General features: G+C 45.5%; 1 protein-coding gene across 1 annotated transcript in view; it reads left to right on the top strand.

Annotated features, from left to right (window-relative positions):
- Positions 1-26,465, top strand: part of LOC121861207 (chaoptin-like) — a 63,241-nt gene that overhangs the window by 12,609 nt on the left and 24,167 nt on the right. The window contains exon 2 of the mRNA XM_042358830.1: positions 24,363-24,472. The gene's annotated coding sequence lies outside the window, so the exon portion shown is untranslated. The remainder of the gene's footprint in view (positions 1-24,362; positions 24,473-26,465) is intronic.

The following is a 26,465-nucleotide window of genomic DNA, read 5'->3' as shown; positions in this document are numbered from 1 at the left end:
AGAGTAGGAGAGAGAGAGAGAGAGAGAGGAGAGATAAAGAGAGGGAGAGAGAGAGAGGTGAGATAGATGAAAGAGAGGTAGAGAGATTGAGAGATAAAGAGAGATAGAGAGACAGGAGAGATAAATGAGAGGTAGAGACAGAGAGACAGTGAGAGATAAAATAGAGGGAGAGAAAGGGAGCAACAAATGGAAGAGAGAGGGGGAGAGAGAGAGAGAGAGAGAGAGAGAGAGAGAGAGAGAGAGAGAGAGAGGCATCTGCTCCCCAGATCAAAGCGACGACGGACGAATTCGATTAAAAGAAAGTATAATTACTTTCTCTCTCTCTCTGTCTCTCTCTCTCTCTCTGTCTCTCTCTCTCTCTCACAATAAAGATAAATACACCCACGACCTCACAGCCGCCAGCCCGCCTTAACTACCTAAACCTCGTTTACTGACCCTTAATGGCTAATTTTTTGTTAGTCAAGAATTTCTAGTTACCCGTGTGTGTGTGTGTGTGTGTGTGTGTGTGTGTGTGTGTGTGTGTGTGTGTGTGTGTGTGTGTGTGTGTGTGTGTGTGTGTGTGTGTGTGTGTGTGTGTGTGTGTGTGTGTGTGTGTGTGTGTGTGTGTGTGTGTGTGTCTGTCTGTCTGTCTGTCTGTTTTTTCTGTGTCTGTCTGTCTGTCTGTCTGTTTTTTCTGTGTCTGTCTGTCTGTCTGTCTGGTTTTTCTGTGTTTGTCTGTCTGTCTGTCTGTCTGTCTGTCTGTCTGTCTGTCTGTCTGTCTGTCTGTCTGTCTGTCTAAATCTTTCACACACAAACAGATAAGACAGAAAGACAGAGCGAAGACAGACAACTAAAATTCAGACAGACAGACATCAATATTAACGGAGTCAGTCAGTGAAGCGGAACAAGAAAATAGTTTTGAGTTTATGAATGATGGATAAAAGACAGGTAGACTCTCTCAAAAATAAACGAAGAATTACACAGACTAAATAAAGAGAGACAGAGAGCAACAAGAAGGAAGGAGAGAGAGAGAGAGAGAGAGAGAGAGAGAGAGAGAGAGAGAGAGAGAGAGAGAGAGAGAGAGATAATTATGTATTTAATTTAGTGATCAAACAGGTGAGGTCTTCCACAAACCACACAGGTGAAGCTTTAATTAAGACTTGCCTTACCTTTGATGCCCCTCTAAGACTGGACAAAGGGGGAGGGAGGGGTGGCTGGGTGTGTTAGAGGAGGGGAAGGGGATGATAGCTGAGTGAGTTAAGGGAAATGGAGGTGGCGGGGGTGGGATGAGGTGGTGGGGGACTGGGAGGGGGGAGGTGATCAGGGAGGTGATGGGAGGGGGACTGGGGAGGCTGGGGAGGGGGAGGGGGGCTGGGGAGGGCTGAGGGGAGGGGGTGACTGGGGAGGGGGGAGGGGGAGGAGGTGACTGGGGAGGGGGGGGGCTGGGGGAGGGGAGGGGACTGGGGAGGGGGGGACTGGGGAGGGGACTGGGGAGGGGGTGACTGGGGAGGAGAGGTGACTGGGGAGGAGGCTGGGGAGGGGGTTGGGAAGGGGAGGGATGGGGAGAGGCTGGGGGAGGGGGGTGACTGGGGAGGGGAGGGCTGGGGGGAGGGGGCTGGGGAGGGGCTGGGGAGGGGCTGGGGGGGCTGGGAGGGGTGGGGGAGGGGCTGGGAAGAATATGAGCAGAAAATTTTTAGTTGAGAATTCATGTGTGTGTGTGTGTGTGTGTGTGTGTGTGTGTGTGTGTGTCTAAATATATCTATAAACTGTGTGTGTGTGTACGCTTGTAAATATGGACGTATATAGAGAGAGAGAGAGTTTACATAAATATTGAGGTACTCCAAATTGTCCGTTGATTGCTTCCTTCTATCCCTTAACATCAATTACATCTCTCCTCCTATTCTGTTTCTCAATTCTTTTCTTTGCTTTATTCTTTCTTCTCCCTCTTTTTCTTTCTGTTCCTCCCCATCCATCCTTTCTCCCTTCCACCTTTTCTTCTTGGCTCGGAGGGAAAAGGAGGAGGGGAGGGAGGGAGAGAGAGAGGAGAGAGAGAGAGAGAGAGAGAGACCTTTCTTCTTGCCTCGGAGGGGAAAGAGAGAGGGCAGAGGGAAGGGGAGGTGAGGGGAGAGAGTGAGAGAGAGAGAGAGAGAGAGAGAGAGAGAGAGTGAGAGAGTGAGAGAGAGAGGGAGAGCGATAACTCCCCTATAAGCGAAGGGGTTGGTTGACCACTCTGGCATAAGGTAGAAGCAGCGCTCTTACTGATCCTAGCTGACTCAGTCCACTGCAAGCATTTATATTCCCGTGCTGGGAGGTATTGACTCGACTGACTGACTGACTTGACTGACTGACTTGACTGACTGACTTAACTGACTGACTTGACTGACTGACTGACTGACTTGACTGACTGACTTGACTGACTGACTTGACTGACTGACTGACTGACTTGACCGACTGACTTGACTGACTGACTGACTTGACTGACTGACTGACTAACTGATCACTGTAAGAACTCCACTGAACTCTTAACTGGCATATCCCTCTCAACTGAAGACCCGAGAACGTATTTAACTGATTCACGAAAACAACTTCACTTACACTAGGAAATTATCACATAACTCTACGGTCAGATCCACCCATATTTCACTAACTAATCATTATTATTTATTTATTTTTAGAATATTAGACTCTTGACCTTTGACCTTTAATAACGAGGTCAACTAGAGGTGTCATAATCCCTTTGTGAGAGAGAGAGAGAGAGAGAGAGAGAGAGAGAGAGAGAGAGAGAGAGAGAGAGAGAGAGAGAGACAGAAATACAAAAAAACACATGACTGCATCAAACCCAAAACAAACTACTGAAACATACACACAAAAGAATCCCTAAACACACACACACACACACACACACACACACACACACACACACACACACACACACACACACACACACACACACACACACACGAGTGAGAGAGCGCCACATATATGAATATATCTTCACTACTCATAAATAAATCACTAGCCAGCTTAAACAGAGGCAAGTGGACTGGAATATTGGAACATGCAGCCTGTGAGGGAATACCTGAGTGTAACATACATGTTTTAAGAGAGTTTGTGTGTCGCAGCCGAGTGTGAGTCATAAACAAGCCCAACCGCTGGTCCGCCCCGTCCCGCCCCGTCCCGTCCCGACCCGACCGCACCGACTGACCGCTTTCTCCTACACACGTTCAAGTTTCTTAAATCTTCGCATGTGTGTGAATATTCGTTGTAAATTATGGTTTAAAATATATCTCCTTGACTATATACAAAGAGATTAACTTTGAGTATACTGACAAAATTAACTTACAGAATCTTTACCCATGAATAAATTATTTAAAACTTCGTAAGACTGAGTAATTATCGTAATTTATGATTCGGCTAACACTAAATCATTAAGTAGAGAATTATTCAGTGTAGCATAGGCCTAGTCTGGTCATCATTCACCCTAGATCACTGTAGCATAGGCCTAATCTGGTCATCATTTATCCTAGATCACTGTAGCATAGGCCTAATCTGGTCATCATTTATCCTAGATCACTGTAGCATAGGCCTAATCTGGTCATCATTTACCCTAGATCACTGTAGCATAGGCCTAGTCTGGTCATCATTTATTCTATATCACTGTAGCATAGGCCTAGTCTGGTCATCATTCACCCTAGATCACTGTAGCATAGGCCTAGTCTGGTCAGTATTCACCTTAGATCACTGTAGCATAGGCCTAGTCTGGTCAGTATTCACCTTAGATCACTGTAGCATAGGCCTAGTCTGGTCATCATTTATCCTAGATCACTGTAGCAGGCCCAGTCTGGTTATCATTTCATCCTAGATCACTGTAGCATAGGCCTAGTCTGGTCATTTATCCTAGTTCACTGTAGCATAGGCCTAGTCTGGTCATTTATCCTAGATCACTGTAGCATAGGCCTAGTCTGGTCATCATTTATCCTAGATCACTGTAGCATAGGCCTAGTGTGGTCATTTATCCTAGATCACTGTAGCATAGGCCTAGTCTGGTCATCATTTATCCTAGATCACTGTAGCATAGGCCTAGTCTGTCACCCTGCTCAGTGTAGCGTGTAATGGCCGCCTATTGTTGTAGACTAAACCATAACAAAAAATAAATTACTTTCATCAATTAATATTATTATTTTTCAATTTTGTAAGATTTGATGTTTTTTTTTTTGGGGGAGTCTCTCTTCATCTTTCACCCTTTCTAACTATTACTGTCTAGCATCCTGTCTCTTTCTCTCCCACTCTATCTCTCTGTCTCTATCTCCCTGTCTCTCTCACTGTCTCTCACCCCTCGTCAATAAGTTATCTGTTTTGTCTCTTGGTCTCGTAGTAAAAGCGAGACTTGCCGTCATCGTCTCTCGCTTCACTAACTTGAAGGACAGAACAGATCTTGAGAGAGAGAGAGAGAGAGAGAAATTCCTTCCTCTCTCCTCTCTCTTCCTTCTCTTCTCTCCTCCCCCTCCCCTTCTTTTCTTATCCTTCTCTCTCTCTTCTCCCCCATTCTCCTCCTCCCTCCCAATATATTATTCATACACAACAAACATCTCTTTCTCTCTCTCCTTTTTCCTTCTTCCCTCCATCCTCTTTACCTCCTTCCTTCCTTCCTTCCTCCTTCCTCCCTCCCTTCCTTCTTTCCTTCCTTCCTCTCTACCATCCCTCCTCCCTCCATTCCTTCCCTTCCTTCTTCCCATCCTCCCCTCCTTCCCCCCTCCCTTCCTCCCTACCATCCTTCCTTCCTTCCTTCCCTTCCTTCCTTTCCTTCCTTCCTCTTCCTTCCTTCTCTACCATCCCTCCTCCCCCATTCCTTCCCTTCCTTCTTTCCCCATCTCCCTCCTTCCCCCTCCCTTCCTTCCTTCCTCCTTCCTTCCTTCCTCCTTCCTTCCTTCCTTTTCCTCCTTTCCTCCCTTTCCTTCTTCCTTCCACTGAGCCCCTGGTGTATCCCTGTCAGTGAAGTTGTCATCATCACTACACAATCCATTAAGAAGTCTTCCCAGATTCCTTTAATATGTCTTTGTCTCTCTCTTATATTTGCTAGAGATAATCCCTCAGTCAGTCTCTCTCTGTCTCTCTCTCTGTTAGGAGGGGAGAGGGGGGTGAGGGTGGAAGAGATAGGGGAGGGGAAGAGAGGGTGGGGGGGGGTGAGAAAACAACATCAACAATAACAGTAGCAGTAATAATAACAACAACAACAACAACAACAACAACAACAACAACAACAACAACAATAACAATAACAATAACAATAATAATAATAATAATAATAATAATAATAATAATAATAATAATAATAATAATAATAATAATAATAATAATAATAATAATAATAATAATTAATAATAATAATAATAATAACAATAATAATAATAAAAGGCGTTTTTTTCTTATATATTTATTTCAAGAGATAATTTAGGGTCTCTCAGCCCACGAGGAGATAATTTGCTACCCTGGAGAGATAATAATCTAATGTCTCTAACCTAAAGAAACTTAAAGTATAGCCCCGGTGTCTCTCATTTGAAGAGATAATCTGGTATGTTAGCCCTAAAGAGACTTAAAGAAAGTCTCTCTCTCTCTCTCTCTCTCTCTCTCTCTCTCTCTCTCTCTCTCTCTCTCTCTCTCTACACCTTTAAAGAATTGGTATGGGAATAAACCTTTGAAATAGATCCTTTACAAAAATCTATATATTATCATTTAATATTTTTTTTAATATACATAAATTCCCCAAATATTTAATTCCGGTATTTAAGGTTAATTGTCAACGATAAATTTCCTCACACTTCCAAGACTTACAAAAGGACTTTAAAGTTAATGAAAAACTTTTATAAGTTATCATTAATATAATTCATAAAGTAATTAGTGGAGGTCATTAGCTTAAAGTGAGGGGGAAGGGTGAGGTGTTAGGTGAGGGGGAAGGGTGAAGTGTTAGGTGAGGGGGAAGGGTGAAGTGAAAATGAAGAGGGGGGGGGGAGGTAACACGGCCCAGTTTATTTTGATGGTTTTAAAATTACTCTCTCTCTCTCTCTCTCTCTCTCTCTCTCTCTCTCTCTCTCTCTCTCTCTCTCTCACACACACACACACACACACACACATAGTTAGCTCCAAGTTGATGCTCTGAGATTCAGGTAATTGTGTGGGCTACCTGGCCTTAATGAATAGTTAAGGCAGGTATCTCCTCTAACCTGACCATACCTCCACCTGTGCCACTCTGATTTTTGTATTTACCTGTATGTGGTGTGATTAATTCTGATTTACCTGTATGTGGTGTGATTAACTCTGATTTACCTGTATGTGGTGTGAATAACTCTGATTTACCTGTATGTGATGTGATTAACTCTAATTTAACCTGTATGTCAGGTGATTAACTCTGATTTACCTGTATGTGATGTGATTAACTCTGATTTACCTATATGTGGTGTGATTAACTCTGATTTACCTGTATGTGATGTGATTAACTCTGATTTAGCTATACGGGATGTGATTAACTCTGATTTACCTGTATGTGATGTGATTTACTCTGATTTACCTGTATGTGATGTGATTAACTCTGATTTACCTGTATATGATGTGATTTACTCTGATTTACCTATACGGGATGTGATTAACTCTAATTTACCTGTATGTCAGGTGGGAGCCGAGATACCGAAAGTGGGTAACATTAGAGAGGGTAGTACCGTTAAGCTGGATGGATGGTGGAGGTGTGTCTGAACCTGGGGCAGGCTGAAACAGAATCTGATTCTTACGTACATTCACCTCACGGCCGAAGTGTGCATGCGCATGTGCGTAGGTGTTCAGGATCTCCTGTAGGTCGCGTTCAGTGTGAACAACAAGAGTGAGGTCGTCTGCATATTGAAGTTCAGTAATGGAAGTTGCCGATACCTTTGTTCTTGCCTGAAGTCGTCTTATGTTGAAAAGACTCTTGATCCGATACTCGATGTCCACCCCGCAGGCTAAATTGGCACTGACACGAGTAAGGAAGGCAGCCAAGAAGATGGAAAAGAGAGTTGGATCCAGTACACACCCTTGTTTAACCCCTGTTTGGATGGGAAAGAACTCTGACTGGGTGCCGTTGTGCAGGACACTGCCATTCATGCCTTCGTGAAGTTGCCTCACAATGGCGATGAATTTTGGTGGGCAGCCAAAACGGCTGAGGGTCCAACAGAGGGTTCCCTGTTGACCGAGTTGAAAGCCTTGGTTAGGTCGATGAAAGCCATGTACAGATCACGACGTTGTTCTCTGCACCTTTTCTGTATCTGGCGGGCAGCAAAGATCATGTCAGTGGTGCCACGTGATGGTCTAAAGCCACATTGAGGTTCTGGGAGAAAGTTTTCCGCCTCAGGAAGAAGTCTGTTAAAAGGAATCGGGTGATAATCTTGCCAGCTACGGACTGTAGCGAGATCCCGAGGTAGTTGCCACAGTCTGACCGGTTTCCCTTGTTCTTATAATTATTGACGATGGAGGCGTCTTTAAGAGCTTGGGGGATTTCCTCCTTTTCCCATATATTCTCCAGGAGAGAGTGGAGACGGCTGGTAAGCAGAGGCCCTCCTGCTTTATGCACATCGGCTGGGATTCCATCAGGCCTTGAGGCTTTTTTATTTTTCTTCTGTTTGATGGCAATAGCTACTTCATTCAGGGATGGAGGATAGCTGAGGTGGGTCAGCTCTGGATGCTGAGGGACCTGCTGGGTAGTCAGGACATCCACATCAGTATTTTGATTGAGCAATGAATGGTAGTGCTCTTTCCAGCGCTGAAGGAGGCCTTCGTCGTCTTTAATTATGGAGTTACTGTCTGATGAGCGGAGGGGGGCTGCGCCACGAGTGACTGGCCCTTAAAATATTTTTGGTGGAATTGAAAAGTTCGCGCATCTTGTGCTGATCTGCACGTTTTTGTATTTCACATGTTCTATTTTTAAGCCAGTCATTCTTTAGAATGACTGGCTGCAACCACACATCTTGACTCTCCCTTTTCCTGATCCTGTGGTGCAAGTGTTGCAACGACTGGGGAGAGGAAGAGTTGCAATGGACTGCTGATCGCCCAGTTTGTTGGGTTTTACCTTAGTAGCTTGTCCATCAGGCATTGCCTTCGTCCACCGGTGTAGTCGTTGGGTTCCCATGGTGGTCACCTCTTCCGCCTATACCACCGTTGGGGTCTTGTTGGAGCTCTGTAAGCATGTCTGCCTGATGCTGGGCTCCACCGCAGATTTTTCTTTTGGGGTTTACTCCCGTAGCCTTATACCTGCCAAGGTTAATGTGCAAGGTTGCGGGGCAATGGTTGGTAGGCGCGAGGATGTGTCCACATGCCAGTGGGCTTATGCGCCTTCACTCTGGGGCCCACTGCTACGCCGAGATCCCCTGCTGGTCTAGCCTGGGCCCACGAGGCACCCAGTTACCGTGTGTTGCCACGAGGAGTTACAGCAGGAGTGTTGATGGTGAGGAGGCTGTGTACTGACAGGGGAAGACTTATGCAAGTTGCTTCCCTGTTCGCCACGAGGGCGAGCCAGCGGCGGCAGCTGAAAGCGAGAGGGAGCAGGCAGTGCTTGCACCTTAACACTGACATAATGCTGCCACACTAGACGCATTACATTACTCTGTCCGCGCGCGCACACACTCACACACACACACACACACACACACACACACACACACATATTTTGAGTAGCGGGGTAAAGTTATCTGTACCTGAGTTTGTTAATTACTTTATACCTTGATGTGACTTAGGAATGAGTTCACCTGATTAGATAACTTCTCAGGTAAGATTCCGTTTAGGTGATTAATTTACTAATATGTTTAACCCTTTGAGGACGATGATTTAACCCTTTGACGACGATGATTTAACCCTTTGACGACGATGATTTAACCCTTTGAGGACGATGATTTAACCCTTTGATGACGATGATGATTTTTAATTGGCTAATATTTGTAACTGAACTTGAGAGAGGAAGAGAGAGAGAGACGGAATGAAATAGAGAGAAAGAGAGAGAGAGAAAAAAGAAAGCGATAAACAGCCAATGCGTGAGGTGAGAGAGTGATAATTGGAGCCGGTGTATTAGTGAGTGGATCTCTCCCTTACCTGTCGACACCACTCGCTTGATTAAAGGTGTGTAGGTCGTGTTCTCAAAGGCTTTTAAGTCAGGTGTTCCCTCGTAACTTAAGATCGTAACTTAGGAACGTAACTTAAGAACGTAACATCGTAACTTGGAAACGTAACTTAAGAACGTAACATCGTAACTTGGGAACGTAACTTAAAACCGAAAGATCGTAACTTAGGAACGTAACTTAAGAACGCAACATCGTAACTTGGGAACGTAACTTAAGAACGTAACATCGTAACTTGGGAACGTAACTTAAAACCGAAAGATCGTAACTTAGGAACGTAACTTAAGAACGCAACATCGTAACTTGGGAACGTAACTTAAGAACGTAACATCGTAACTTGGGAACGTAACAATGGATCGTAACTTAAAAACGTAACTTCCATAATCCATCCTTGTATCACAGCTTAAACTTAAAGGAACCAGCTTAATGTAACTTTTATAATCCAGCCTTGTGTCAAAGCTTAAAACAGACCTGCTTAATTAAATTTACATAACCTCATCCTTGTGTCAAAGCTTAAATCATGCCAGCTTAACCTAACTTCCATAACCTGATCCTTCTATCAAAGCTAAAAACAGACCAGCTTAATTAAACTTCCATAGCCTCATCCTTGTGTCAAAGCTTAAAAATGGCCACAGCTTACTGACTCGTCTTCGGGGCCAAGTAGAGCGAATTAAGGAATAGGAACTTTTGACTGTCTGATTTATTTCAATTTCTCAAAAGCTTATTCCGACTAAAAGCTTTAAGCTGTTGAAAAAAATATGTTTTCAAGTGAGAGTTCGCACGCTTGATGTAAAAGGTCTACTTGGGTAATGATTTTGAGAGAAAGAGAGTGAGAGAGAGAGAGATCACAGAATTCTCCCAAACTAATATTTACGAGACACTTCTTTCTTAACTTAGATGCATGTGTGTATGTCGCTTAATCTCTCTCTCTCTCTCTCTCTCTCTCTCTCTCTCTCTCTCTCTCTCTCTCTCTCTCTCTCTCTATCATCATCATTTTTATTCACTACAACCATCATTACTCAACATGACCTGACACACACTGGGCAGAACTGGATACAGAGTCAACAAACAGGTGACATCCCAGCTAATTAACCCCACCTGTGAGGCAGTCTTTGACCCTCGCTTACCTGAGTAATGGCGTTAATGGTGCGTTCAATGGTCTCATGGGGTCCAGTTCTGATGGGGTCTTTGTTCTGATGGGCTTAAAATATTAATAGTTGGGTTAGGTTAGTTTAGGTTAGATAGATAGTTGGATAGGTAGATAGATAGATAGATAGATAGACAGTTAAATGGATTGTTAGACTGACAGACACAGATGGACAAAATGGCAGACAGACAGACAGACAGACAAAATAGCAGACAGACAGACAGACAGACAGACATATGGTATAATGAGCTGGCCGACAAATACACAAGTAATAACATCAAAGACTAGTCAACCAAAAAAAAAAAAACAACTCTACAAAGACAAACAAAAGTAAAAACAAAAAAAAAACAATCGCTATCAGTTGCTCTCAGTCCTGTTAAAAAAAAAAATTATGGCGTCCGTCCCCCGAAAAAAAACCAAAAGTGTATTTTAATTCCTGGCGTGAGAGATCAAAGCACGTCAAAGGACTGGTAACTCATGTGCGATATTCACTATACTATTGGCGAATCATCCTGCTCCCATTCACTCGTCTGGCGCTGTCTGGGACACTAATCATCACGCGCCTCTTGCCATACGCTGCTCATGGCTTTCTTGATTTGATTTGTGATTGGCTAATTTCGCCCGGTCATAAATGCCAAACGCGTGTCATCGAATTAATGCAGTGATTCGAGTCCCTTTAGTTGCTGGCTCGTTTGTTTGATTCTGTATCTGGTGATTGGTGGAGGTAACGATGTTGTGCAGGGGAGTGACAGCTGTTCAGATCAAGAGTTTGTTTATTTTATGCAATGTGCAATGTTGATTTGGTAATGAGGCGCTGTTGCCATATGAGTGTCAGGGTGATATTGTTTTTACTCCTCTCAGAGATAAACAACAACACTGTTTAATGTTTACCCCGTCACATGTGGTGGTGGCAGAGTCCCGCTGTAATATAAAGAGCATTACAGATATGCAAATGAGATACAGTTATGTACAGTATTATATCAGGTTTATACAGTGAATTGAATACTGAAATAATTATGTATTTGTATTTTACAGATGATGGAGTATATTAATGCAGTGTGTGTGTGTGTGTGTGTGTGTGTGTGTGTGTGTAGCTCTATACACACATACAAATTATACATGTGCACGTACACATATAATACGATAAAGCACGCTTGTAAAAAACAGATTCCAGCGTTCACGACTCTGTGTGTGTGTGTGTGTGTGTGTGTGTGTGTGTGTGTGTGTGTGTGTGTGTTTATGTGTGTGTGTATGTATATAACTCTTATAAACGTACACACTACATGAACACGTACCTACACATTTGTCCACATACATATATACTAGTATTATGCTATACAGATATGTCATCAAAATACACACACACACACACACACACACACACACACACACACACACACACACACACAGTCATTAGGGCAGAAACCTTGTGTAAATTGCTCAACAGTATCCTATTTCTCTGACTGACTGTTGCCTCGTGACTGTCCGCTTATCAGGCCAGTGACTGTCTCTTGTGCCTCCACTTACTCGACAGTTACTTTTTATCATGAAATATTTCGGTAATTATGTGTTTGATAATGTCTGTCTGTCTGTCTGTCTGTCTGTCTGTGTCTGTCTGTCTGTCTGTCACGTGAGTCGTATTTGATATCGGCTTTCGCTATCGGGAATAAAGTTGAGGAAACGATGGTGAAAGAAAGAAGGAAAAGAGAGAGAAGGCGGAAAAAAAGAGAGAAAGAGAGAGAGACGGGAGAGAGAAGAGAGATTGAAAGAGAATGGGAGAAACGGATGGACAATAAGATGGGGAAAGAGAGAAAGGTGGATAGAGAGAGAGAAAAAGAGAGAAAGAGAGGAAGAGTAAGAGGGAGGGAGAAACAGCAAAAGAAAAACAGATTAGCGATAAAATACTAAATACAAGATTAAATAATGATAACAATGAGGATAACAACACCAGCCATAACAAGGTAGCCCACATTAAGATAACATAAGATAAGAGAGATAATAGTCTGACCAGGAAAGATAACAAATGATAAGAGGTATAGATAACATAACACAATATTGCCGTCAAGATAACACGATAACAATCCATAAAACTCAAAATATGATAACAAGATAAATCATAGTTATCATTTACGATTACAGAACCGAGATAACAGTTGAGATGACACAATACAGATAACAATTAAGATAACGGATCAACGATAACACTTAAGATAACAGGTGAAATATAACAACTATGATAACAATGCAGAGAATAATTAAGATAACAGACTCAATATAACAAATAAATAACAGGTTCAAGATAACAAATAAGATAACAGACTCAAGATAACAATGGGGATAAGAGAACAAGGACTGCAGACCAAGACAAGCCAGGCAAGATAACAAGATAACATATAATAGCTGGAGGATGGCAGGCGTGTGGCTGTTTGTCTCTCTTTCTGGAGATGCTATTGTTAGTAGTAGGTATAACTCTCTCTCTCTCTCTCTCTCTCTCTCTCCCTCTCTCTCTCTCTCACACACCCTGTTGGCCCTCCTCATCCTCTCTCTCCTCTTCCTTCTTATCTTCCTCTCTCTTATATTCTTCCACCTCCTCCTCTTTCACTAACATTCCTCTCCCAACCTCTCTCCTCCTCCTCCTCCTCCTCCTGCTCCCCTGCTCCTCCTCCTCCTCCTCCTCCTCCTCCTCCTCCTCCTCCTCCTCCTCCTCCTCCTCCTCCTCCTCCTCCTCTCCTCCCCTCCTCCTCCCTCCTCCTCCTCTCCTCCCCCCCCCCTGCTCCCCCTGCTCCCCCCTGCTCCCCCCTGCTCCTCCCTGCTCTCCTGCTCTCCTCCTCCTCCCTGTTGCTCCCTCTTCCTCCTCATCCTCCTGCTCCTGCTGCTCCTCCTCCTCCTCCTGCTCTTCCTGCTCCTCCCTCCTGCTCCTGCTCCTGCTCCTCCTCCTCCAGTAGTAAGGGTCCACCCGGGAACATCATGAGCAGCGGCAGCAGGTGGACCAGTGAGTCCTCTCCCACCACCACCAGCTGTTGCTCTCTCTCTCTCTCTCTCTCTCTCTCTCTCTCTCTCTCTCTCTCTCTCATGATGTATTGTGTATTTACATGTGTGTGAGAATATGAGTGTGGGAAGTGTGTGTGTGTGTGTGTGTGTGTGTGTGTGTGTGTGTGTGTGTGTGTGTGTGTGTGTATGTGTGCACTTATATTCTGTTAGCATAGATGTATATTCAAGGATATACATATATACATACGTAAAATACATACATACATGCATACAAACAATATCAACATCACACACACACAAACAAACACTACACACACACACACACACACACACACACACACACACACACACACACACAAACACTACTACTTTGCTGTCACTGGGAATCGAGTATTTCGATCATCCAGCTATGATACAATGATATGAGTTATTAGGGATGTCACCTAGGTTGGTGAGTTTTGAGGTGACTAAAGAGGCCGATACGGGACCTGCAGATGTTGCACATGTGGGGGGCTAAATCTAGTGCGGGAGGGGCGGCGGCAGCGCCTTTCCGAAGTTGGTGCTTGTCTGCCTCGTTATGCAGTCGGGCTGACTTGAAAGTATTGACACCTTCTCGTGTGGTGCTCCTCCAAGCGTTACGGTGTGGAGTAATCGTCTCCCAGGTGAGGGGGTCGATTTGGCACTTTTTCAAGTTTGTCTTAAGACTATCCTTATACCTTTTCAGTTGCCCGCCAGCATTACGTTTACTATTCGTTAGGTGACTGTAAAGTAGCTGCTTTGGCAGTCTACTGTCGTCCATGCGGGTAACATGGCCAGTCCAAAGTAGTTGTTCATAGATAATGGTAGCCCCGATGCTCCTACAATTGGTGTCAGCAAAAATACCAGCATTTGTTCTCTTGTCTTCCCAGCAAATTCGGAGGATGGAACGTAGACTATGTTGGTGAAAGCTTTCAAGTGTCTTGAGGTGTTTCCTGTATGTGACCCATGTCTCACTGCCATATAGCAGGGTGGGGAGGACCACTGCTGGACATACATGCAGCTTTGTAGATAATTTCAGCTCCCTACAGCTGAAGACACGGTTTCGGAGTCCGTCAAAGGCTTGAGAAGCTTATCTGATCCGGTGTTGAATCTCTTCATCGATGTCTGCTGTGGTGGACAGGTGGGAGCCGAGATACCGATAGTGGGTAACATTAGAGAGGTGTGTCTGAACCTGGGGCAGGCTGAAAGAGAATCTGAGTCTTACGTACATTCACCTCAAGGCCGAAGTGTGCATACGCATCTGCGTACGTGTTCAGGATCTCCTGTAGGTCGTGTTCAGTGTGAGCAACAAGGGTGAGGTCGTCTGCATGCTGAAGCTCATTAATGGAAGCTGCCGACACCTTTGTTCTTCCTGGAGTCGTCTTATGTTGAAAAGATCCCCCTTCACCCGGTACTCGATGTTCACCCCGCCGGCTAAATTTACGCTGGCACGAGTAAGGAAGGCAGCGAAGAAAATGGAAAAGAGAGTTGGTGCCAGTACACACCGTTTTTTAACCCCCGTTTGGAAGGGGAAGAACTCTGACTGGGTGCCATTGTGCAGGACACTGCCATTCATGCCATCTTGGAGTTGCTTCACACTGGCGATGAATTTTGGGGGGCAGCCAAAACGACTGAGGGTCCACCAGAGAGCTTCCCTGTTGACCTAGTTGAAGACCGTGGTTAGGTCGATGAAAGCCATGTACAGATCACGACGTTGTTCTCTGCACCTTTTCTGTATCTGGTGGGCAGCAAAGATCATGTCAGTGGTGCCACGTGATGGTCTAAAGACACATTAAGATTCTGGGAATATATTTTCCCCCTCAGGAAGAAGTCTGTTTAGAAGGACTCGGGCGATAATTTTGCCAGCTAAGGACAGCAGCGAGATCCCGAGGTAGTTGCCACAGTCTGACCGGTTTCCCTTGTTCTTTAAATATTGACGATGGAGGCGTCTTTAAGAGCTTGGGGGATTTCCCCCTTTTCCCATATATTCTGCAGGAGAGAGTGGAGATGGCTGGTAAGCAGAGGTCCTCCTGCTTTATACACCTCGGCTGGGATTCCATCAGGCCCTGAGGCTTTGTTATTTTTCATCTGTTTGATGGCAGTAGCTACCTCATCCAGGGATGGAGGATAGCTGAGGTGGGTCAGCTCTGGATGCTGAGGGACCTGCTGGGTAGTCAGGACATCCACATCAGCGTTTCGGTTGAACAGTTAATGGTAGTGCTCTTTCCAGCTCTGAAGGAGGCTTTTATCGTCTTTAATTATGGAGTTACCGTCGGATGAGCGGAGGAGGGCTGCACCACGAGTGACTGGCCCAGGAAATATTTTAGTGGATTTGAAAAATTCGCGCATATTGTGCTGATCTGCAAGTTTTTGTGCTTCACATGCTTTATTTTTAAGCCAGTCGTTCTTTAGGTTTTGAAGTTCCCGCTGGGCTGCCGCTTTCTTCTTGCAGAAGATATCAGCTTTGGTCTGAGACTGAGGGTTGTTCTGTAAGTCAGTGAGAGCAGCACGTTTATCATCGATGAGTACACTGATTGCTGGGTCATTTTCATCAAACCAGTCCAGGTGTATTCTTTGACCTGGCCGAGGATTTCTCTGCAGGTTTTTGTCATGACAGTGTCGAGAATATCCCATTCGGCACGGAGGTTTGGGTTGTTTGTTGTCGGGTTGTTTATCAGCCCATGTTCGAGCTGCTCTCTGGAAGCATGTGCTACCACTTGATCCTCCAGACGTTTAGTGTTAAAACCTCTTGTGGAGGCTTGCTGCCTTCGTCGTTTTGGGGCGACGTGAAGTGAGAGCTTGGCTCTGACGAGCCAATGATCAGTGTCACAGTGGTCTGAGCCACGCATGGCCCGGGTGATGAGGATATCTCGGCGATCTCTTTCTCTGACAATGGTGTAGTCAATGAGATGCCAGTGTTTGGATCGTGGGTGTTGCCACGAACCCTTGAACTTGCCGGCCTGCCTAAACAAGGTGTTGGTGATAGTGCGGTTTTGCACAGCACACTTGCTGAGGAGGAGTAGGCCGTTGGGATTACACTTGCCTAGTCCATTTCTCCCTATGGTTTCCTGCCAAATGTCAGCATCTCTGCCAACTCTGGCATTGAAGCCAAGGAGAACAACCTTATCTTCTCTGTGGATAGAGGTTAGCACTCTGTCGAGGTCGGCTTAAAATGTCTCCTTGATGTCATCCTCTGCATCCAGTGTTGGGGTGTATGCACTGATGAAGAAGGCATGCCGTGAGTGATTCAGTGGAACTCGGAGCATTATGAGGCACTCGTTGATACCAATAGGCATTTCAGTTAGCCTGTGTAGGATGCGTTGGCGGATGGCAAAGCCAACTCCATAAATGTGGTTTCTCTCCGCAGCAGGCTTCCCCTTCCAGAAGAAGGTACAGCCAGACCCCAGTTCTGTGAGTTGGCCCTCGTCTGGGAGACGGGACTCACTAATGGCTGCGATGTCGATGCTATACTTAGCCAGCTCCTTTACCACAAGGGCAGTTCTTCTTACAGGACGCTCATTTATGAGAGTATCTAGAAAGGTCCTGACATTCCATGCAGCGACCATAAGAAGTTGTATAGTTTTTTTTTTTTTGGATCTGTGATTTTGGTTGTGGTTTCGACCGCAAAAGGATGACCTTACTGGGTGCGGTTGCCCAGTCAGGTTGGATTTTTTAGGCAGGCTATGTTTAGAGCACCTTTTCTAGCCCCCTACCCATGTGGGGTGAGCAGAGTGGCTCCTCGAAAGGGCTGTTCAGTTGCAGAGACAGGACCAAATTGCACTGCTGCTTAGATCCAAGTGCACAAACAACCATCTTATCTGTGCTGCCCATGTGCAGAGTTGTGACTGGAGACTCCCGGCAGTCATCTCTGCCTGTCCCCGTCGCCACTCGTCCGTCGCCATAGGACTTTTGGGGGTATAGGGGTTTTGATGATGATGAGTTGGATGGTGGCTGCGTGTGAGTTGATTTATGTGGTGAGGCAGGAGCGCCGGCTGCAACCACACATCTTGGCTCTCCCAATTCCTGATCCAGTGGTGCAAGTGTTGCAACGACTGAGGAGAGGAAGAGTTGCAATGGACTGCCGATCGCCCAGTTTGTTGGGTTTCGCCTTAGTAGCCTGTCCATCAGGCATTGCCTTCGTCCACCGGTGTAGTCGTTGGGTTTCGACGGTGGTCACCTCTTCCGCCTATACCGCCGTTGGGGTCTTGTTGGAGCTCTGTAAGTATGTCTGCCTGATGCGGGGCTCCACAGCAGGTTTTTCGTTTGGGGTTTACTCCCGTAGCCTTATACCTGCCAAGTTTAATATGCAAGGCAGCAGTGAAATGGCTGGTAGGCGCCAGAAGGTATCCACATGCCAGTGGGCCTATGTGCCGTATCTCTGGGGCCCACTGCTACTCCGAGATCCCCTGTTGGTCTAACCTGGGCCCACGAGGCACCCAATTACCGTGTGTTGCCACATAGAGGCACAGCAGGAGTCTTGATGGTGAAAAGGCTGTGTACTGGCAGGGGAAGACTTATGCAAGTTGCTTCCCTTTTCGCCACGAGGGCGAGCCAGCGGCGGCAGCTGAAAGCGAGAGGGAGCAAGAAGTGATTGTACCTTAACACTAACATAATGCTCCCATACTAGACGCTTTTCACCACCCCTGTGTCTGGAACACACACACACACACACACACACACACACACACACACACACACACACACCTGAGCCTTTATCTAGTGTGTGTTTTTAAAGTTTAATTCACACGGGACAAAAATATGCAAATGAGGCGATGAAACGATTAAAGAGTGTCGCATTTGCATGTTGGCAGTGCTTAATGCACACACACACACACACACACACACACACACACACACACACACACACACACACACACACACACACACACACACACACAAACACACACACACACACACAAACACACACACACACACCCACACACACACACACACACCAACAACCACAACACACACACACACACACACACCACACACACACACCACACACACACACACACACACACACACACACACACACACACACACACACACACACACACACACACACACAAACACACACACACACACACCACACACAACAAACCACACACACACACACACACCACACACACCACACACACACCACACACACACACCACACACAACACACACACACACACACACCACACACACAAACACACACACCACACACACCACACACACACACACACACACCACACACACACCACACACACACACACACACACACACACACACACACCACACACAAACACACACACCACACACACCACACACACACACACACACACACACACCACACACACACACACACACACACACACACACACCCAAACACATACACATATATCCCTCCACACACACACACACACACACACACAAACACACACACGTACACATACCCAAACACATACACACATATCCTCCCACACACACCACACACACACACACACACACACACCACACACACACACACACACACACACACACACACACACACACACACACACACACACACACACACACACACACACACACACACACACACACACACACACACACACACACACACACACACACACACCAATCACTAATATATCTACAACAATTAACAACCTTATTATATAACTCCAACAACAACAACAACACGTACAATATATACATTATTATATACATTCACTAACAACCCCAAAAGGTCATATAAATTTGGGGTCAAGAGGTCAGAGGTCACAACGTGTATAAAATAAGACTGAGACGCCATTTGGTATCTGACTCTAGTGGAGTTTTTGTCTTTATTTATTAGTTAAGATAAACATGGAGTATCCAGGAGGAGAGAGAGAGAGAGGCTGTTAAATTACGAACCTTCAAGAATCCTTCCTTCTCATCCTGAATTCTGAATAGAGGAATGTGACCCTTGTGTGTGTGTGTGTGTGTGTGTGTGTGTGTGTGTGTGTGTGTGTATGTGTGTGTGTGTGTGTGGAAGATAATGGTAGGAGGTGGAAGATTATAAGAAGGTTGTGGTTGGGTATGAGGAAGAATGAGAGAGAGAGAGAGAGAGAGAGAGAGAGAGAGAGAGAGAGTGGTGGTGATGGGAAGGACAAGAGATTTTAGAGGTTGTGGATGATAGTGGTGGTGATGGTAATTGTGGTGGTGGTGAGGATGGTGGTAGTAGTGGTGATAGTGGTGTGTGGTAGTGGTGGTGGTGATAACATGATAAATGAATAATTCTCTCTGTCGCGGCAGAAAACGGCGAATTAAAAATCGATTTCCGGAAACGACGCTCACGAATTTAGGACGAAGAATCCCACTTTAATTGTTGTGTGGTTCTGAGAGAGAGAGAGAGAGAGAGAGAGAGAGAGAGAGAGAGAGAGAGAGAGAGAGAGAGAGAGAGAGTGATAAGGTCCTGGAAAGGGCTGTTGAGGTATGAAGTGGAGAGAGGGAGAGAAAATGACAGACAGATAAGTAGACAGACAGACAGACAGAAGGATAGACAGACACACAGACAGACAGACAGACAGAAGGATAGACAGACAGACAGACAGACAGACAGAGTTATCCCGCCATCTAAGCATAATAATGGGGTAATTTTTTGTCCTGCTGTGTTGTATGGAAGAGGAGAAAGGAGGAGGGGGGAGAGGGGAGGAAGGGAAGGAAGAGGGATATGAGAGGAAGAAGAGGAGGAGGAAGAAGAGAGGAGGAAGAGGAGGAGGAAGAGGAGTAGGAGGAAGAGGAGGAGGAGGAACATAATGGCATCTGGTCTTATCACATGTAACCCCATCAGGATATGTCTCTGTCTCTCTCTCTCTCTCTCTACCACCACCACACAGCCAGTATATAGGAGAGAGAGAGTCGTATATACATTACAGGTCTTCAGCCATATACTACAAGAAGCCATGCACACACATGTCTTCGGTCTTATGTATAGACACCACATCCATCTCAGCCATTCACAGGAAGGTCTGAACCATAGTGAGACATTTTGAGCCATGGTGAGACATCTTGAGAGATTAATAGACATCTTGAGGCGTTAATAGGCATCTTGAGGCGTTAATAGACATCTTTAGGCATTAATAGACATCTTGAGACATTAATGGACATATTGAGGCATTAATAGACATCTTGAGGCATTTATAGACATCTTGAGACATTAATGGACATCTTGAAACATTAATAGACATCTTGAGGCGTTAATAGGCATCTTGAGGCGTTAATAGACGTCTTGAGGCATTTATAGACATCTTGAGACATTAATGGACATCTTGAAACATTAATAGACATCTTGAGGCGTTAATAGACATCTTGAGACATTAATGGACATATTGAGGCATTAATAGACATCTTGAGGCATTTATAGACATCTTGAGACATTAATGGACATCTTGAAACATTAATAGACATCTTGAGGCATTAATAGACATCTTGAGGCATCAATAGACATCTTGAGACATTAATGGACATATTGAGGCATTAATAGACATCTTGAGGCATTAATAGACATCTAGAGATATTAATAGACATAGTGAGACATTAATCGACATGGGGGTTGAAGAGGTATTATATACACACACCTTGAGCAATCTACAGCTGCCTACAGACGCCCTAAGCCATCTACAGACGCCCTAAGCCAACTACAGACGCCCTAAGCCAACTACAGACGCCCTAAGCCAACTACAGACGCCCAAGCCAACTACAGACGCCTTAAGCCATCTACAGACGCCTAGTTTACCCACAGACGCCCTAAGCCATCTACAGACGCCATAAGCCAACTACAGACGCCCTAAGCCAACAACAGACGCCCTAAGCCATCTACAGACGCCCGTTAACCATAGACGCCTTAAGCTATCTACAGACGCCTTAAGCCATCACAGACGCCCTAAGCCAACTAAGACGCCTGCCCATAGACGCACTAAGCCATCTACAGACGCCTAAGCCATCTACTCTAAGCCATCTACATACAGACGCCTTAAGCCATCTACAGACACCTAAGCCAACTACATTCATGGTGAACCATCTAGAGAGGGAAGGAGTTGGTTCACAGTGGATGAATGGAGGCGAGGAGACCCATCTGTTAGTACATGTGAGGGAGAGTGGTGGAGGGGTGTGGTGGAGGGGAGGGAGGAGGTGGGAGGGAAGGGGAGGGGGAGAGGGAGGGAGTGGTGGAGGGAGGAAGGAGTGGTGGAGGGAGAAGGGAGTGGGGGAGAGGAAGGGGGAGGGTGGAGGGGGGAAGGGTGGGGGAGGGAGGGGGGGAGTGGTGGAGAGATGGAAGGAGTGGTGGGAGGGGGGGAGGGTGTGGAGAGAGGGAGGAGGGTGGAAGGAGGGGGAGGGGGAGAGAGGGAGGGAGGGGTGGAGAGAGGGAGGAAGTGGGGAGGAAGTGGTGGAGGAGGGGAGGGAGGGGGAGAGAGGGAGGGGAGTGGTGGAGGGAGGGGGGAGGGAGGGAGGGGGGGGAGGGGGAGGGAAGAAGTGGTGGGAGGGAGAGAAGGAGGAGGGAAGGTAAGGAAGGAGGGAGTGAGGAAGGAGGAGGGGAGTGGGGAGAAGGAGGGAGGGAGGGAAGGAGTGGGATGGAGGAGGAGGAGGTTCTTAAAATGTCCTTCCTAGTGAACATCTCTCTCTAATCTATAATTCACTTTACACACTCTGATTCGCTGATCCGCTAATCATATTCTCCTCCTCTTCATAACTAATCCTTTCCTACCATTCTTCCCTCACCTCTGCTTCTCGTTAGTGTATAGTGTATGAAGTGTGTATATTCTAGTATAGTTCTGTAACTCTTTCTTCTTCTTCTTTCATTTATGCTTATTCCATCATCATCAATATATCTCCCCTTCTTTCTTTTGTTTCCATTGACCAGAAACATCATTAATAACTTTACCTCTTCCTCCTCCTCCTCTTCTTCCTCCTCCCTCCCCTTCCTCCCCTCCCTCCTCCTCCCTCTTCATTCATTTCTCCATTTATCTTCCGTTTCTCTATAATCCATTCTGTTAGTATCTCATTTGCATATTACACAATTATCGACGCGGTCTCCTCTTCTTCCCTTCTTCCTTTCTTCCCTCTTCTTCCTTCTGTGTCTGTTATTGGTCAAATTCTTAGTGATAAAGGGGTTCTTCTTCTTCTTTCTTCTTCTTCTTCTTCTTCTTCACTACCTCCTCTTCTTTTTTCCATGGTGTCTCTCTTCTTTTCCCTCCCCTACCCACTCCCCCCTCCCTCACCCACCCCTCACCCCTCACCACCCCACACCACCACCCCCCCACCCCTCACCACCCCCCACCACCTCACCACCCCCTCACCCTCCCAGACTACACACACACACACACATTATTTATTGCTATTCATTTCTGCTTTGCTTCAGGTTCTAAAGCATTCTCAATGATAGGATATCTGTCTTCCTCCTCCTCCTCCTCCTCCTCTTCCTCCTCCTCCTCCTCCTCCTTTCTCCTTCTTCCTCCTCCTCCTCCTCCTCCTCCTCCTCCTCCTTTCTTTCTTCTTCTTCTTCTTCTTTGGTTATATTTATCTTTGTTCTCTCTCTCTCTCTCTCTCTTCTCTCTCAGGATACAACATATATAATGCCCACACATAAACTTGTTGAGAAATGCATTTTAGAAATTATTCAGTCTTTTTCTCGACCTGATTTAATATTTTACCTGTAGGCGGTCCAGAGAGAGAGAGAGAGGGAGAGAGAGAGAGAGAGAGTGGAGAGAGAGTGAGAGAGAAAGTGGGAGAGAAAGTGAGAGAGAAAGGAGAGGAGAGAGAGAGAGGTGGGTGGAACTTTCTAATATGAAAGACGAAAGTGAAAGTTGTATGAGCAGAAGATGAAATTAATAGTCAGGGATTTACTGAGGGTCTTGACGGCCTTGTCTGGTGGGGGGGTGGGGGAGGGGGGAGGTGGTGGGGGGAGAGAGAGTGGTGGAAAAAGGTAGTAGGAGGTAGTGGGGGGGTTGGGAAGGATGAGAGAGAGGGGAAGGTTGGAGGGAAGAGGAGGGGGAGGAAGGCAGGAGGAGGCTGGAGGGGAAGGAGGGTGAAATTGGTGGAGAGGAGGAGGAGGAGGAGGAGGGAAGATTAAGGGAGAAATGAAGAGGAGAGGAGGAGGAGGAGGGATGGGGTGAATAATGGACTTGATAGTTGAGGGAAGGGAGGGAGGAGGAAGAAGAGAAGGAAGGGGAGGGGGGGAAGTCGTCTCACATAATGATACAAGACGTGACTCACTTTATTATTACAAGATAAGTTAAGACGTGTGTGTGTGTGTGTGTGTGTGTGTGTGTGTGTGTGTGTGTGTGTGTGTGTGTATAGTAGTACTGTAGTAGTAGTAGTAGTAGTAGTAGTAACAAATACCAAACCGAACTCTAACCAAACATAACCTTGCATAACCTAACCAAACCAAACCTAACCTAACCAAACCTAACCTTGTATAACCTAACCTAACTAAACCAAACCTAACCAAACCTAACCTTGTATAACCTAACCTAACTAAACCAAACCTAACCTTGTATAACCTAACCTAACTAAACCAAACCTAACCAAACCAAACCAAACCTAACCTAACCTAACCAAACCTAACCTGTATAACCCAACCTAACTAAACCAAACCTAACCAAACCTAACCCAACCTAACCTAACCAAACCCAACCTAACCAAACCTAACCTAACCTAACCTAACCTAACCTAACCTAACCAAACCTAACCTTGTATAACCTAACCTAACCAAACCTAACCTAACCTAACCTAACCAAACCTAACCTAACCAAAACCTAACCTAACCTAACCTAACCTAACCCAACCTAACCTAACCTAACCAAACCCAACCTGTATAACCTAACCTAACCTAACCAACCAAACCCAACTCCTAACCAAACCTAACCTAACCTAACCTAACCTAACCCAACCTAACCTAACCTAACCTAACCTAACCTAACCTAACCTAACCTAACCTAACCAAACCAAACCAAACCAAACCTAACCTAACCAACCTTGTATAACCTAACCTAACCAAACCTAACCTAACCAAACCTAACCTAACCAAACCTAACCTAACCTAACCTAACCTAACCTCTCGTCAACAGATGTGGGTGATTAAGGCGGGCTACACGGTGATGGTGGTGACCTTTCTGGCTATGACCTGGGCTTACCTGGCCGGAGCTGCCCAGATAGTCCAGAACACACACATTACCAAGTGAGTCTCCTGATGTATTACTTGTATGGTTGTATTATTGTATTGCTGTATTGCTGTTGAGAGCTGATTGGTCCATACATCAATATCCAAGGCGATCGCGTCAGCATCTTATAAATCAGATCACTGAGCGCTGATTGGCTCTCAGAATCTCATATACTCAGTAACAGTGCTAATTGAGCGTTGATTGGCTCGTATGTGTAGCCAATCAAAACACTTGTTGAAATCCAAGACCGTTAATCGACGACAACACGGGTGTTGATTGGCCCACAGATGTGACCAATTAGAGTGCTGGGATCGTCTCCAGACCGATTATGGCCGCTGATTGGCTCTTAAGGTACAAGTTCAACTGAGTACTGAACGAGCTCCTTGTTCTCTCTCTCTCTCTCTCTCTCTCAGTGATCAGGAAGAGGGCGTGATCAAGGAGGTTGTCTCATCATGCTATCAAATCATGATATCTCTCCCCCGGCTATCTACTTGATATCACTGCTGAGGTACCTGGTGTCGGGGGGAGGGGGGATGAGGGATGAGGTGGATGAAGGACAGGGGTAGGTGGGGTGAGGCGGAGGAGAGTGTGAGTGGGAGGGAGAGGGGGTGGATAGGAGAGGAGAGAGGGAGGGAAAGATAAATGAGATTGATAGATAAAGAAATACAAAGAGGGGGGAGGGAGATCAAGAGAGAGAGAGAGAGAGAGAGAGAGAGAGAGAGAGAGAGTCCTACATAAAAGATGTTTAAACGCGTTATACCTTTTACGAATTATATCTAGTGATCTCTCTCTCTCTCTCTCTCACACACACCTGGTCGTCTCACACACCTGCAGGATGCTGGGTCGCCACTCTGTATATTGCGGTGTAAATGGTGATACAGGTAAAACAGACATACACTCACATACATACATACATACATACATACATACATACATACATACATACATACATACATAGGTATAAGCACACACGGGCTGGACTGCTTGTAGGAAATGGTCAGTATCGTGTGTACCTGTGTATGTCTGTGTATGTGTACGTGTGCATGTGTATGTATAATTTTGTTCTGTGTGTGTGTGTGTGTGTGTGTGTGTGTGTGTGTGTAGAGAGAGAGAGAGGAAGGGAAGGAAACGGAAAAAGGAAGGAAGGAAGAAAGAGGGAAAGAAGAACGAGGAGAGAGTGAGAAAAAAGGAAGGTAAATAAGAGAGAAATAAGGAAGAGAAGAAAGGAAGAGGAAGTAGAGGAGAGAAGGGAAGGAATAGAGACAGAGGAAAGGAAGGGAGAAAGGTAAGGGAAGAGAGGAAGAGAGAAGGATGGATAAAGAGAGAGGATTATTTTACACTATGGAAAAACTCTAATACAACAATAATAAATAAACGAAAAATGAAAATGGAGAGAAAATGAATAACGCGACAGAGTAAAAAAAAATAAAAATATATATATGTGATTTGATTTTGTATATATGATACACCGGGTCGCTGCTGGCTCTCCTCCTTCCCTCACTCCATTCTCTTTCTGTCTCTTCTTCTCTCCCTTCCTCTCCCTCTCTCTCCTCCCAATAGCCAATACACGTCCCTCTTCCTCACATTTAGGGTTAAAAAATACAGAACACGTCACAGTGCCAAGAGTGCCACCTAACATCCTCTCGCAGACCACAATGGCACCCGGTATAATTTGGCACCCTTGTTACGGCTGACCAACATGGTTATGGTGTGACCTGTGATCTGTAATATCTAGCTATGGTGTGACCTGTGACCTGTAATATCTAGCTATGGTGTGACCTGTGACCTGTAATATCTAGCTATGGTGTGACCTGTGACCTGTAATATCTAGCTATGGTGTGACCTGTGACCTGTAATATCTAGCTATGGTCTGACTTGTAATGTCTAGTTATGGAGTGACCTATGATGGCTGGTTGTAGTATGACCTGTAATGTCTAGTTATGGTGTGACCTGTGACCTGTAATATCTATCTATGGTGTGACCTGTATTGTCTACTTATGGTATGACCTG

Source organism: Homarus americanus, unplaced genomic scaffold, assembly GCF_018991925.1.
Source record: "Homarus americanus isolate GMGI-L3 unplaced genomic scaffold, GMGI_Hamer_2.0 scaffold21314, whole genome shotgun sequence".
Taxonomy (NCBI): domain Eukaryota; kingdom Metazoa; phylum Arthropoda; class Malacostraca; order Decapoda; family Nephropidae; genus Homarus; species Homarus americanus.
This window is presented reverse-complemented; position numbering and strand designations above follow the sequence as displayed.